The sequence below is a fragment of the Triticum dicoccoides genome, chromosome 7A (assembly GCF_002162155.2).
Source record: "Triticum dicoccoides isolate Atlit2015 ecotype Zavitan chromosome 7A, WEW_v2.0, whole genome shotgun sequence".
NCBI classification, from domain to species: domain Eukaryota; kingdom Viridiplantae; phylum Streptophyta; class Magnoliopsida; order Poales; family Poaceae; genus Triticum; species Triticum dicoccoides.
This window is the reverse complement of record NC_041392.1, coordinates 680,131,024-680,143,087: the sequence shown is the minus strand read 5'-3', so window position 1 is coordinate 680,143,087 and position 12,064 is coordinate 680,131,024. Positions and strand designations below refer to the sequence as shown.

Below are 12,064 nucleotides of genomic sequence, written 5' to 3'. Positions count from 1 at the left end.
ATTTGAAAACTAATGGCACTAACAGAAAGTTTATAATTTTTCTAAAACTAATGGCACTAACAGAAAGTTTGTAATTTTGCTAACCTAAAAGCAAACAGAATTAAAAATTAAAGCAAAAAACAAAAGAAAATAAATAATGCAAAAAATAAATCAAAAAAACAGGAAAAAACTATTTTTATAGTAAAGTTGATCACAAAATAAAATAAATAAAGCAACAAAGAAAACAAATAAACCAAAAAAGTGTTTTCAAATTTGAAAACTAATGGCATTAACAAAAAGTTTATAATTTTTCTAAAACTAAAAGCATAAAGAATTAAAAAATAAAGCAAAAAACAAAAGAAAAATAAATAAAGCAACAAAAAACAAAAAAATGTCACCTACTGGGCCACCACGGCCTGAATACGACTAGAAACCCTACCATGGGCCAGGATTCAGGCCCGCAGCAGGCCCAGTAGGCCCACAGGCATTGTAGTGACAGATTAGGCCCGAAAGCCTGCAGTTGAGAGGAGCTCGGGAGGGTGGGCGCAGCAGCGCTTATAAACCACTCCCGAGCCCTCTCAACTAGCGAGGTGGGACTAAACTTTTGGGCGCGGGGCAGCACAAGGCCATTGGTCCCGGTTGGTGGCACCAACCGGGACTAAAGGGGGCATTGTTCACGGTTCGTGGCACAAACCGGGACCAATGCCCCCCTTTAGTCCTGGTTGGAGCCCCCCTTTAGTCCTGGTTGGTGCCACCAACCGGGACCATAGGCTTCTGCTTCCCGCCCTTTCGGCTGCTGAAAAGAGACCTATGGTCTCGGTTGGTGGCACGAACCGGGACCATAGGTGTGCATTGGTCACGGTTCGTGCCACGAACCGGGACCATTGCTCTGGGTATATAAGGTAGCACTTGTGAAAATTTCGCCAACCGCTCCCATTCGCCCCCGACGCCGCCAGGCCGTTCGTCGTCGTTGTCGCCGCCCCGAGCCCGTCGTCGCCCGCTCCCCGTCGCAGTCGCCCCGCGCCGCCACAGGCCTTCTCCCCGTCGCTGCGTGCGCCGTCGCCGGCCTCCTCCTCGTCGTTGCGTGCGCCATCTCCGGCCCCCTCCCCGTCGCCGGCCTCCTCCCCGTCCCCGGCCTCCTCCCCGCCGTGCCCCCAGTGAGCTCCCCGCCCCTTCCCGTCAATCCCTGTCGCTCTGACCATCGCCGCCGCTGCCGCTGCTCTCTATGTGTGATAAATTTTTTCATATGTGTATGTATATGCTCATATGTATTTGGATTTGGCTATGTATGTATGTATATGCTCATATGTATGTACGTATGTATGTATACGCTCTCTGTATATGGATTTGGCTATGTATATGCTCATATGTATGTATGTTCATATAGCATTTTTTCTATATATGAATTATTTTTTTGTTCATGGATATATGCTAAAGAAAACGAGGGGGGTGATAGATAATGATGAGGGGTCGAGAGGGGGACGAGAGGTCGAGAGGGGTCGAGGGGAGAAAAAAATGTTATCAGGGACGAGGGTCGTCGAGGGGTCGAGAGAGGGACGAGGGGTCGAGAGGGGTACGAACCGGGACCAATACTCTGTGTATATAAGCATGACTTAGAAAGAAGAAGAGGAGAGGAAGAAGAGGAGAAATAAATAAGAAGAAGAAAAAAGAAGAAAAAGAAGAGGAGAAGAAGAAAGGAATAGTGGAGAAGAAGAGAAAATAGAATATATTCTATTTTTCTTCTTCTCCACTATTCCTTTCTTCTTCTCCTCTTCTTTTTTTCTTCTTTTTTTCTTCGATGTTCTCCTCTAGCTATTCCTTTCTTCTTCTCCTCTTTTCTTCTTCTTCTTCTTCTTCTTAATTTTTATCGGGAACGAGGGTGTCGAGGATCGCCGAGGGGTCGAGAGTCGGGAACTAGGGTAGAGGGTCGAGGGATCGAGGGTCGAGGGTTCCAGGGTCGTCTAGGGGTCGAGGGTTCCAGGGTCGTCGAGGGTTCGAGGGGTCGAGGATCGCCGAGGGGTCGAGAGAGGTTTCCTAGTGTCAAAGTATTGAAGAAATCCATGGCTTCATCATTAGCCGGAAGTAACCAGGGCATGACGAAGTCCTCCAAAGTTATTTTGGAATGGTGTCCCGGATAGGATAATTTGCCTTTTTGTATGAATTTCAGCAAAGGCCTTCCAAATAACGATATTTGGAAGGTTCTTGCTGAAGTTTGTACCAAAAAGCGAATTATCCTATCTAGGACTCCGTTCCAAAATAACTTTGGAGAGCTTCGTACCATCATGCACCTGTTACTTTCGCCTAATGATGAAGACATGGTTTTGTTGAATCCTTTGACACTAGGCAACCTCCCGACCCCTCGGCGATCCTCTCGAACATGAGAGGAAGAAGAGGATCACCGAGGGGTCGAGGGTTCCAGGGTCGTCGAGGGTTCGAGGGGTCGAGAATCGCCGAGGGGTCAAGAGAGAGATTTCCTAGTGTCAAAGTATTGAAGAAATCCATGGCTTCATCATTAGTCGGAAGTAACCAGGGCATGACGAAGTCCTCTAAAGTTATTTTGGAATGGTGTCTCGGATAGGATAATTTGCCTTTTTGTATGAATTTCAGCAAAGGCCTTCCAAATAACAATATTTGGAAGGTTCTTGCTGAACTTTGTACCAAAAAGCGAATTATCCTATCTAGGACTCCATTCCAAAATAACTTTGGAGAGCTTCGTACCATCATGCACCCGTTACTTTCGCCTAATGATGAAGACATGGTTTTGTTGAATCCTTTGACACTAGGCAACCTCCCGACCCCTCGGCGATCCTCTCGAACATGAGAGGAAGAAGAGGATCGCCGAGGGGTCGAGGGTTCCAGGGTCGTCGAGGGTTTGAGGGGTCGAGGATCGCCGAGGGGTCGAGAGAGAGATTTCCTAGTGTCAAAGTATTGAAGAAATCCATGGCTTCATCATTAGCCGGAAGTAACCAGGGCATGACGAAGTCCTCCAAAGTTATTTTGGAATGGTGTCCCGGATAGGATAATTTGCCTTTTTGTATGAATTTCAGCAAAGGCCTTCCAAATAACGATATTTGGAAGGTTCTTGCTGAACTTTGTACCAAAAAGCGAATTATCCTATCTAGGACTCCGTTCCAAAATAACTTTGGAGAGCTTCGTACCATCATGCACCTGTTACTTTCGCCTAATGATGAAGACATGGTTTTGTTGAATCCTTTGACACTAGGCAACCTCCCGACCCCTCAGCGATCCTCTCAAACATGAGAGGAAGAAGAGGATAAAAAAAGAAGAGGAAGAAGAAAAAAAAGAGGAGAAGAAAGAATAGAGGAGAAGATCTATTCTTTCTTCTCCTCTTTTTTTTCTTCTTCTTCCTCTTTTTTTATCGGGAACGAGGGTCGTCGAGGGACATATAGATTTAGTGTTGTCGTTGTCGATATATACCCCCTCCCGATAGCTTCAACACGTGGGGGGGGGGTCGATATTACCCCCTCCTTGAAGCGTTCTCGAGGCCACCCCAAACCCTTGAAGCGTTGTCGAGGCCACCCCAAACCCTAGAGAAGCAGCGTCGAGGCCACTAATTAATATATATGATTCCTTACTATGATTAGGTAGCTAGTTCTATGTTTGGCACTAATATATCCATCTGTCATGTTTGAATAATAATTGCCATGTTGTAAATTTTTGTAGAAACTATGGACACCGCCCGAGACGAAGCTAAAGAAGCGTTGTTGAGGGACATAATCGCAGAAGGAAGTGATGCCATCTCGTTGTTTCTCAATGACACCGATGGTCTGGAAGGAGAGGGTGAAGAAGGTGGCTACGGTGACCTAATGTCGGTGCAAGAAGAAGAACATGAGGACGGCTCCGGTGACCCAATGCCGGTGCAAGAAGGAGACCGTGATGACGGCTCCGGTGACCGAACTGAGTCCGACCAGGTATATATATTAAGCCTGTGCTGACTAGCTGATTGATGCATTCATTGTTTTGTTATGTACACATATTAATTAAGTCTTTGTTCTTTTTTCTAGCCCTCCGGATCGAGCACAACTTCGGTAAAGAGACGAGGCCCGAAGAAAAAGTTGAGCTCGGATGAAAAGTTTGAGATCATAGCAATCGCGCCCGACGGCCAACCGATTGAACCCATCCGAACAAAGAATGCATTTGTTGCTCAGTGCGGGGTTCTGGTTAGGGACAAGATCCCGATAAGCATCCAGCAATGGTTTAAGCCGGCTACAGAAGACCCTGAAGTTTCTTATGTCAATGATATGCAGAAAAATGATCTTTGGACTGAGCTGAAGTCAAATTTCACCCTACCGCCAGAGGATAATCCAGAGAACCCAGTTAAAGAGCAATTAATCAAGTTTTTTGCTCTTAAGAGGATGGCAGAACTATTCAGGAGGTGGAAGAAAGAGCTGAATAAGTTTGTCGAAAATAATGAGACACCAGAATTCAAGGGCAGATATGAGAATATCAGAGATCACTGGCCCGCATTTGTGGCCCACAAGACATCGGAAAAGAGTAAGAAGATGTCCGCGACAAACAAGCAAAATGCTGCGAAGAAGAAGCTTCACCATCGCACGGGGTCAGGTGGCTACCTCGTAGCCCGGCCTAAGTGGGACAAGACTGAGAATGACCTGGTTGATAAAGGGATCGAACCAGAGACAATTAGCTGGCCAGACCGTTGCCGGACTTGGTTCTTCGGGGCTGGCGGAACCTTGGACCCTGTAACAGGGAAGTGCATTTGGACGAACGATCAAATGGACATACCAGTCAGGAAGCTTAAGCAGTATATCGAAGCAGCACATCAAGGGAAGTTCTTTCTAGACAGAGAGAACGACGAGCTCATAATGGCCCTTGGGAATCCTGAGCACCCTGGACGGACACGAGGCATGCCAGGCTCCATTCCGTGGAAGGTTGGGTTTCCGGACGCAGGCGGTTACAAATCCCATGCGAGGAGGAAAAAAGTGCAGTAGACCCAAATGCAGGCGCTGCAAGCAAGGGTAGACGCGATAGAGGAACGAGAAGCAAATCGCAGCAAACGTACTGCCGAAGCTTCCCCCGAAGCTACCCCGCCATCTCAGCGCAGAAGCAGCGTGGCTTCCACCGAGTTGCTTCAGCCGGAGCATGCCTTGACGGCTCCTGCCAGCTATCCCGTGGATGCTATCACGGAGTCTCAAAATTGCCACCTTATGACGCAATGGATGAATTTGAAGGTCAAGGCGGCTGTTGGCTCTGTTTATCCTACTGAACCCGGCGCAACTTTTCACTGCCGGCCGATTCCAGAAGGATATGCTAGGGTGATGGTGGATGAAATAACGGAGGGATTTGAGGACCTCCGGCTTGACCACCCTACCGGTGAAGGGGAGACTCGGCTGGGGTCTGCTCTGAAGACTCCATGCCTATGGCGGAAGGAGCTCATCAACCTTCCGAACTGGACGCCTCCGCCTCCTCCTCCGGCGAGTCAGGGCACTCCGCCTCCTCCACCGCCTCCTCCTCTGGCGAGTGACGATCAGGGCCCTCGGCCGGCTCCTTCTCCGGCGCGTGGCGGCACTCCGCCTGCGCCGGCGCGCCTGAGCAGCCAGCCTCCTCCTTCTCTGCCTCGTCAGCAAGGGCGGAAGAGACCCGCCGCCGCTCCAGCAGCTGCTCCGGCGCGTCGTAGTCCTTCTCCTCCGCCTCGTAAGCAAGTAAAGAAGACAACCGCTTCGTCTGCTTGGCCGGCGTCTAGCAGTACAACCAGAGGCGGGAGGACATACAGATTCGGTCCTTCTCTGAAGAGTCCACAGAAGTTACCATACGAGAGGACCCTGGAGGAGAACACGAAGATCGCGCGAACCGAAGTGGATGACTGGTTTCAAGGGTTGAAAGCAAAGAGACATCCACCTCCAGAGGAGAAGGTAGATCCAGTGAAAGTGAAGCGCACTCTGGCTGCCCTGGCAAAACCACCCAAGTCTCCACCGAAAGGCAACTATGAGCGCATTATTGCAAAGACATGGGCCGAAGCGGAGCGGTCGTAAAGTATAGTCAGTGATCAAAGGATGAAAGAACGACGAGCAGCTGGGAAACAAATTGCCCAGCTCGGCGAACAAGCGAAGCAATCGTGCCCCCCGCTCAAGGTGCCTAGCGACATTGTCGATCCAAGGATGGCGCCCGGTTATGGCAATGTTGATGATTACCTGCCCGATGATGTACATCATGATCCCATGGAGGTGCAGATACACAGATACGAGTACGGGAAGCCTCTCGTCAAAGATGAAAAATCTTTAACAACGATGATGCGAAGATTACATGATTGGTACTTGAAAATCTGCAGAGAGTCTGGGGGGAGGAGTACTTTGTATGCGAGAGTTAAACCGGAGCATGACCTCGTTGGAATTGAACTGTTGCCTATTCCATTTGAGGAGTTCTATCAGTTTTTCAATCAACTGGCCCTCGATAAAACAACGATCACCTGCTACTGTCTGTAAGTACTACTACTTCTGTCATTAAGTCTCTCTATATAGCTCATCTCTTTCATTGCATGTATTTATAATTATCCTCACTATATTATGCAGATTGAATATCGCCGAATTGAAGAAAAGACAAATCGGTGATATTGGGTTCGTTAACACATATATCATAGATGCAACTGAGGTTGAACATCGTCCCGAAGATACCGAGGCCAACTTGCTACGATCATTCAAAAAAAATGAAAACAAAGATATAATACTCTTTCCTTACAACTTCAAGTGAGTGTTACTGTCTTGTGCATATTCGGTTTCCCTTATATATTAGTCCAGGTTATAGTAATGTAATTGATGAGTTATGCATGCGTGTGCAGTTTCCACTATATTCTCCTAGAGATTAGGCTTGAGCAGGGAGTAGTAACCGTCTTGGACTCTAAACAAAAAGATCCCCAGGAGTATGCGGACATGACTAAAATCCTCAAGAAGTAAGTTAAATCGATCATTATCCATCATATCAGCAACTTTGTTCATTTCCTGATATCAAGTAATTGTTTTCTTTGTCCGGCAGGGTTTGGAGAAAATTCACCAGAAAAGTTCGGGGACTGCCGAAGGAGCTGGAATTTAGACACCCGAAAGTAAGTACTATAGTAGCATGTTCCGCGCATCTCCTAGTGATTCAACCGCTAGTTTCATCAATACCATTTAGCATTCTTGCTTCTATTTCTTGTAAAGTGGTTGTGGTAGGAACAAGGGAATGATTTCTATGGATACTACGTCTGCGAGTCCATCCGCCACACGACCTGTGAGCGGGGCGGGTACTCTGACGAACAATATGAAGTACGTAAATAACAACATTCACAATTTTATTTTATTTTCATCATTTGTGTTGAGTTTCATTCATTTATATATATATATATATATATATATATATATATATATATATATATATATATATATATATATATATATATGTATTGACCCCCTTCTTCAAATTAGATGTTTCGGAAGCGGGATGAACTCCTAGCACCAGCTCGCATGCGAGCAATTCAAGAGGAATTGGCGGCATTCTTTCTTGACCAGGTGATCGCTGAAGACGGAGAATACTATGTGGACCATGAGTCCGTATGATTATATTTGTAAGAGATAATTATTGTATATATGTAGCCGGTAGTGTCGGATAGATATACGAGAACTTGTTGTTCGACCAATCTCTCGGAGAAGGAGAGGTGGTCGATATCACTTCTCTCCGTATGCATATATGTTCATGACGATTTTCTGTTTCCTTTGTTTGCTTACTAGCTAGCTAGCATGTCTAGTCCTCTCTATACGTATGTATAGTACATAGCGTCGACCAAGCACGGACATAAGAGAGGACACTTCTCTCTATTAATTATAGCTAGCTAACACAATATATGAAACACCTAAATTAACCCCCCAAAACCCCCAAAACCCCCAACCCCCCTTTCAAAAAAAAAAAAACCCCAGCCACAGAAATGCTGACGTGTGGATGCCTATTGGTCCCGGTTGATGCCACCAACCGGGACCAAAGGGTCTCCTGCCTGGGCTCCGCGCACAGGCCACGTGGAGGCCCATCAGGCCCGGTTCTGAATTGAACCGGGACTAAAGGGACATGGCATTAGTACCGACACTTTAGTCCCGGTTCAGGAACCGGGACTAAAGGCCCTTACGAACCAGGACAACAGGCCCTTTTTCTATCAGTGTTAGTCGAGGATATTAAGAGGCTTATGCAAGGTTGGCATGGTTGCAAGATCTCCTTGAGAAGAAGGACTGCAAATAAAGCTGCTCATACCTTAGCTAGGTTAGCTGTAGGTGATGGAGTGTGTGTGGAATGGCGGCATGCTCCGCCTGATTGTATTATAAGTGTGCTTGCTGATGAGATCCCTGACTACTTCTAAGTAATATAAGTTGTTTTCCTAAAAAAATGTGGGTAACTGACCTTCGGCGGGCAGATAGCCGTTTAGGTGGAGCATGGGATAGGCAAGGAAGCAGTTGAAGTAGGCTGCACTGCCGGTCCGAAGCGCTATCGTCGGCAGCCCGAGCTCCTTGACCGCCTTCTGCACGCCGAAGAGGTTGGAGTTGATGAACAGGCACGCGGCGCGGGGCTTCCCCTCGCCGGCAAGCACCGATCCCACCGCAAGGACGTCGCGGAAGGCCACAGACGCCTCCATGGCTGTGTTAATGGCGACGATCATAGACACTACGTTCCCTGAGGCCACGACATCAGCGGGGCTGCCGTCGGGTACGGCGACGAAACCAAACTCCAGGCGGAGCGCGGGGTCCAGCGTGTTGTCGAACCCGGTGTAGTGGAGGATGGTGACGGCCAGGCCGCGGCCATGGAGCACGTCGGCGAGCTACAGCATCAGGTTGATTTGGCCCTGGAATAGCAGCGGGAACATCAATATCCGGCGTGCGCGCGCATGCGGCCGCCGGCCGTCACCGCCACCGTTGGATGCTTCTTGGGCAGTGGTAGTTGTGTCCATTGCTCTTGGTCAATCTCAGCTCGTGGATTTTCGGCTCAAATTTGACGTGTGTTTTTTCGGTTTTTATAAACTCAGGTGTAGTACACTCGAGAGTAGAAAATCCATACTCAATTCCATTCCAGACCGAACATATACGCGTTCAATTTTCTTAAATGGCCCACATTCTGAAATGCTCATGGCATCATCTTCTTCCTTCCCAGAGCATCACGTGTTTTGATCAAACTAGATGACCCGTTGCGCCAATGGCGCAAAGGCCGACAACAAGCCAAGTATTATAAGAGTGGTGGTAGGAAAATTCAGTCACAGATTGAAAATAGTGAGTACTTACTGCTGGTTACTGTTTATGTTCATGATAATTGTAATGAGTACTTACTGCTGGTTACTGTTTCTGTTCATGCTAATTGTCTCTCCTGAAACATTCTGTGCTAAATGATAGTGCTATATCCTTTGAGTGGAAGGTGGACGCTGCCGGGTAGGGCATGCCTCTTCCTTGCTTAGCATATTTTGTTGTTGCTGGTGAGTACTCGATGTTTGAAACAGAGAAATTAGTAAAACAGATAATTATAGATAACGGTTGCATTATGCATATTAATAGATCGACGAGGAACAACATCAGAGGTTATATAGGTAAAAGCATAGTTGGTAGCTGTTCAAAAGCAACAGATAGCATTGTCGAAAAACAGAGGAAGGTTACATCCTATTACAGAGCTTGATTAGTAGTCCTTAGAATGGTAGATGATATTTAGATACGACTTTCGTTGCCGGCGATGGTTCATCTAAAGGCAATGCACGATGAGAACCAGGCGCTGCTTTGTGGTGACCTTGAAAGGGCTTTGTTTTTTTTTCTGCGGGTGTTGAAAGGGCTTTGTGGTGACCTTGAAACGAAAGGCACAGATGACTTCTTCATGGATCTTTGCAAGGCGGCGGAACTTAGACCAGTTGGTTGTTATGGTGGCTCTCTTGTCGGTTCCTAGCATGATGCGACAATTGGCGTGTACATCACTGTTTGCAAGCCTGACCTTGAGCATATCATAATCTGGGTCAATGTAATCTTTTAGTTTGCTCTCGGTGTAGTTGACCCAAAAATACTGATGAGAAAAAAGGAATTAATTGAATGGATTGGAGAGTGTCTTGTCACTCTTAGTCTTACACTAAGAAGGTTTAAATACAGATAGTGAGAACAGTTATCAGTAAACAATGGCAGGAAGCAGAGCATGCTACATTCCTTCCTATGTGGAGTGTAGAAGGACAAGATATGGGCTGTGCAATCTCGATGTATTGATCGGTGCACCAGGCACGTATATATAAGTACAGAGGTGGGCCACAACCTCAACTATACAAAGGAAACAGGAGGTGGGCCCTACACACAAATATACACGTACACAATATACTCAACACCCCCCCGCAGTCAAAGCGGCGCCAGTGACGCAAAGACTGGAACGAAACTCCTCGAAAGTAGAAGTCGGCAGTCCCTTCGTCATCACATCGGCGAACTGCTGAGCGGTCGGCACATGGAGAACCCGCATGCGTCCAAGAGCCACCTGCTCGCGCACAAAGTGAATGTCCAGCTCGATGTGTTTAGTCCGGCGATGATGAACAGGGTTGGCGGAGAGGTACACCATAGAGACGTTGTCACAGTAGACAACCGTAGCCTGGGACACGTCGTGATGCAGCTCCTGCAGTAACTGTCGTAGCCAGGTGCACTCGGCAACGGCGTTGGCCACAGCTTGGTACTCAGCCTCCGCGCTGGAGCGCGAAACTGTGGGTTGTCGCTTAGACGACCACGAGACGAGTGAAGGACCGAGGTAGACGCAGTAGGCAGAGGTGGACCGACGAGTGTCAGGGCAGCCAGCCCAGTCAGCATCGGAGTAGGCCACCATCTCCAGAGAAGTAGACGCCGTGAGTGTCAGCCCGAGGGTCATCGTGCCGCGGATGTAGCGAAGGATCCGCTTCACAAGAGTCCAATGAGAGTCACGAGGGGCGTGCATGTGGAGACACACCTGCTGAACAGCATACTGAAGATCCGGTCGAGTGAGAGTCAAGTACTGAAGATCGCCGACAATAGACCGGTAGAAAGGAGCATCCGACGCAGGCGAGCCCTCAAGAGCAGAGACCTTGGCCTTCGTGTCAACAGGAGTAGCAACAGGATGACAGTTGAGCATACCGGCACGCTCAAGAAGCTCATGTGCATACTTCTGCTGATGAAGAAAGAAACCGTCCGGGCGCCGAATGACCTCAATGCCAAGGAAATAATGTAGAGCACCCAGGTCCTTAATAGCAAACTCGTCACGCAGCCGGAGAGTAATCTGCTGAAGAACAGCTGCGGAGGAGGCCGTCAGGATGATGTCGTCGACGTAAAGCAGCAAATATGCAGTCGTGTCACCGTGGCGATAGACAAACAGTGAGGCGTCCGAGCGAGTAACGCTGAAGCCCAGTGTCTGAAGAAACCCGGCGATCCGCTGGTACCAGGCACGGGATGCCTGCTTGAGCCCGTAAAGAGAGCGGGACAGCAGACACACATGGCCGGGAAGTGAGGCGTCGACAAAACCGGTGGGTTGCTCACAATACACCTGCTCCTCAAGATGGCCATGGAGAAAGGCGTTGGAGACATCCATCTGATGAAAGGGCCAGCCGCGGGACACGGCGAGCTGGAGGACGGTGCGGATCATGCCCGGTTTTACAACCGGGGTGAACGTCTCGGTGAAGTCCACTCCAGCGCGCTGGCGGAAACCACGGACCACCCAGCGAGCCTTGTAGCGCTCGAGAGTGCCATCCGAGCGGGTCTTATGGCGAAAGACCCACTTGCCGGTGATGACGTTGGCACAAGGAGGCCGGGGAACAAGTGTCCAAGTACGGTTCCGTTGGAGCGCGTCGAACTCTTCCTGCATCGCCGCAAGCCAGTGAGGAACACGTAGGGCGGCGCGGGCGGACACGGGAAGAGGCGACGACTCCGCAGTGGAGGCGGCGAGGACGTACTCGTCACTCGTGTACCGGAGGCTCGGACGATGAACGCCGGTACGAGTGCGGGTGACGGGGCCAGAGGGTACCAACGGAGCCACCGGCGAGGCGGCCGGTGAGTGAGCCGGCGAGGCGGCCGGCGTCGGGGCCGGCGAGTGAGCAGGCGAGGCGGCCGACGTCGGGGCC

At 48.9% G+C, this 12,064-nt stretch overlaps 1 pseudogene; it reads right to left on the bottom strand.

The window, feature by feature from the left end:
* Positions 1-8,608, bottom strand: part of LOC119329234 — a 16,541-nt pseudogene extending 7,933 nt beyond the window's left edge.
* Between the last annotated feature and the right edge of the window lie 3,456 nt (positions 8,609-12,064).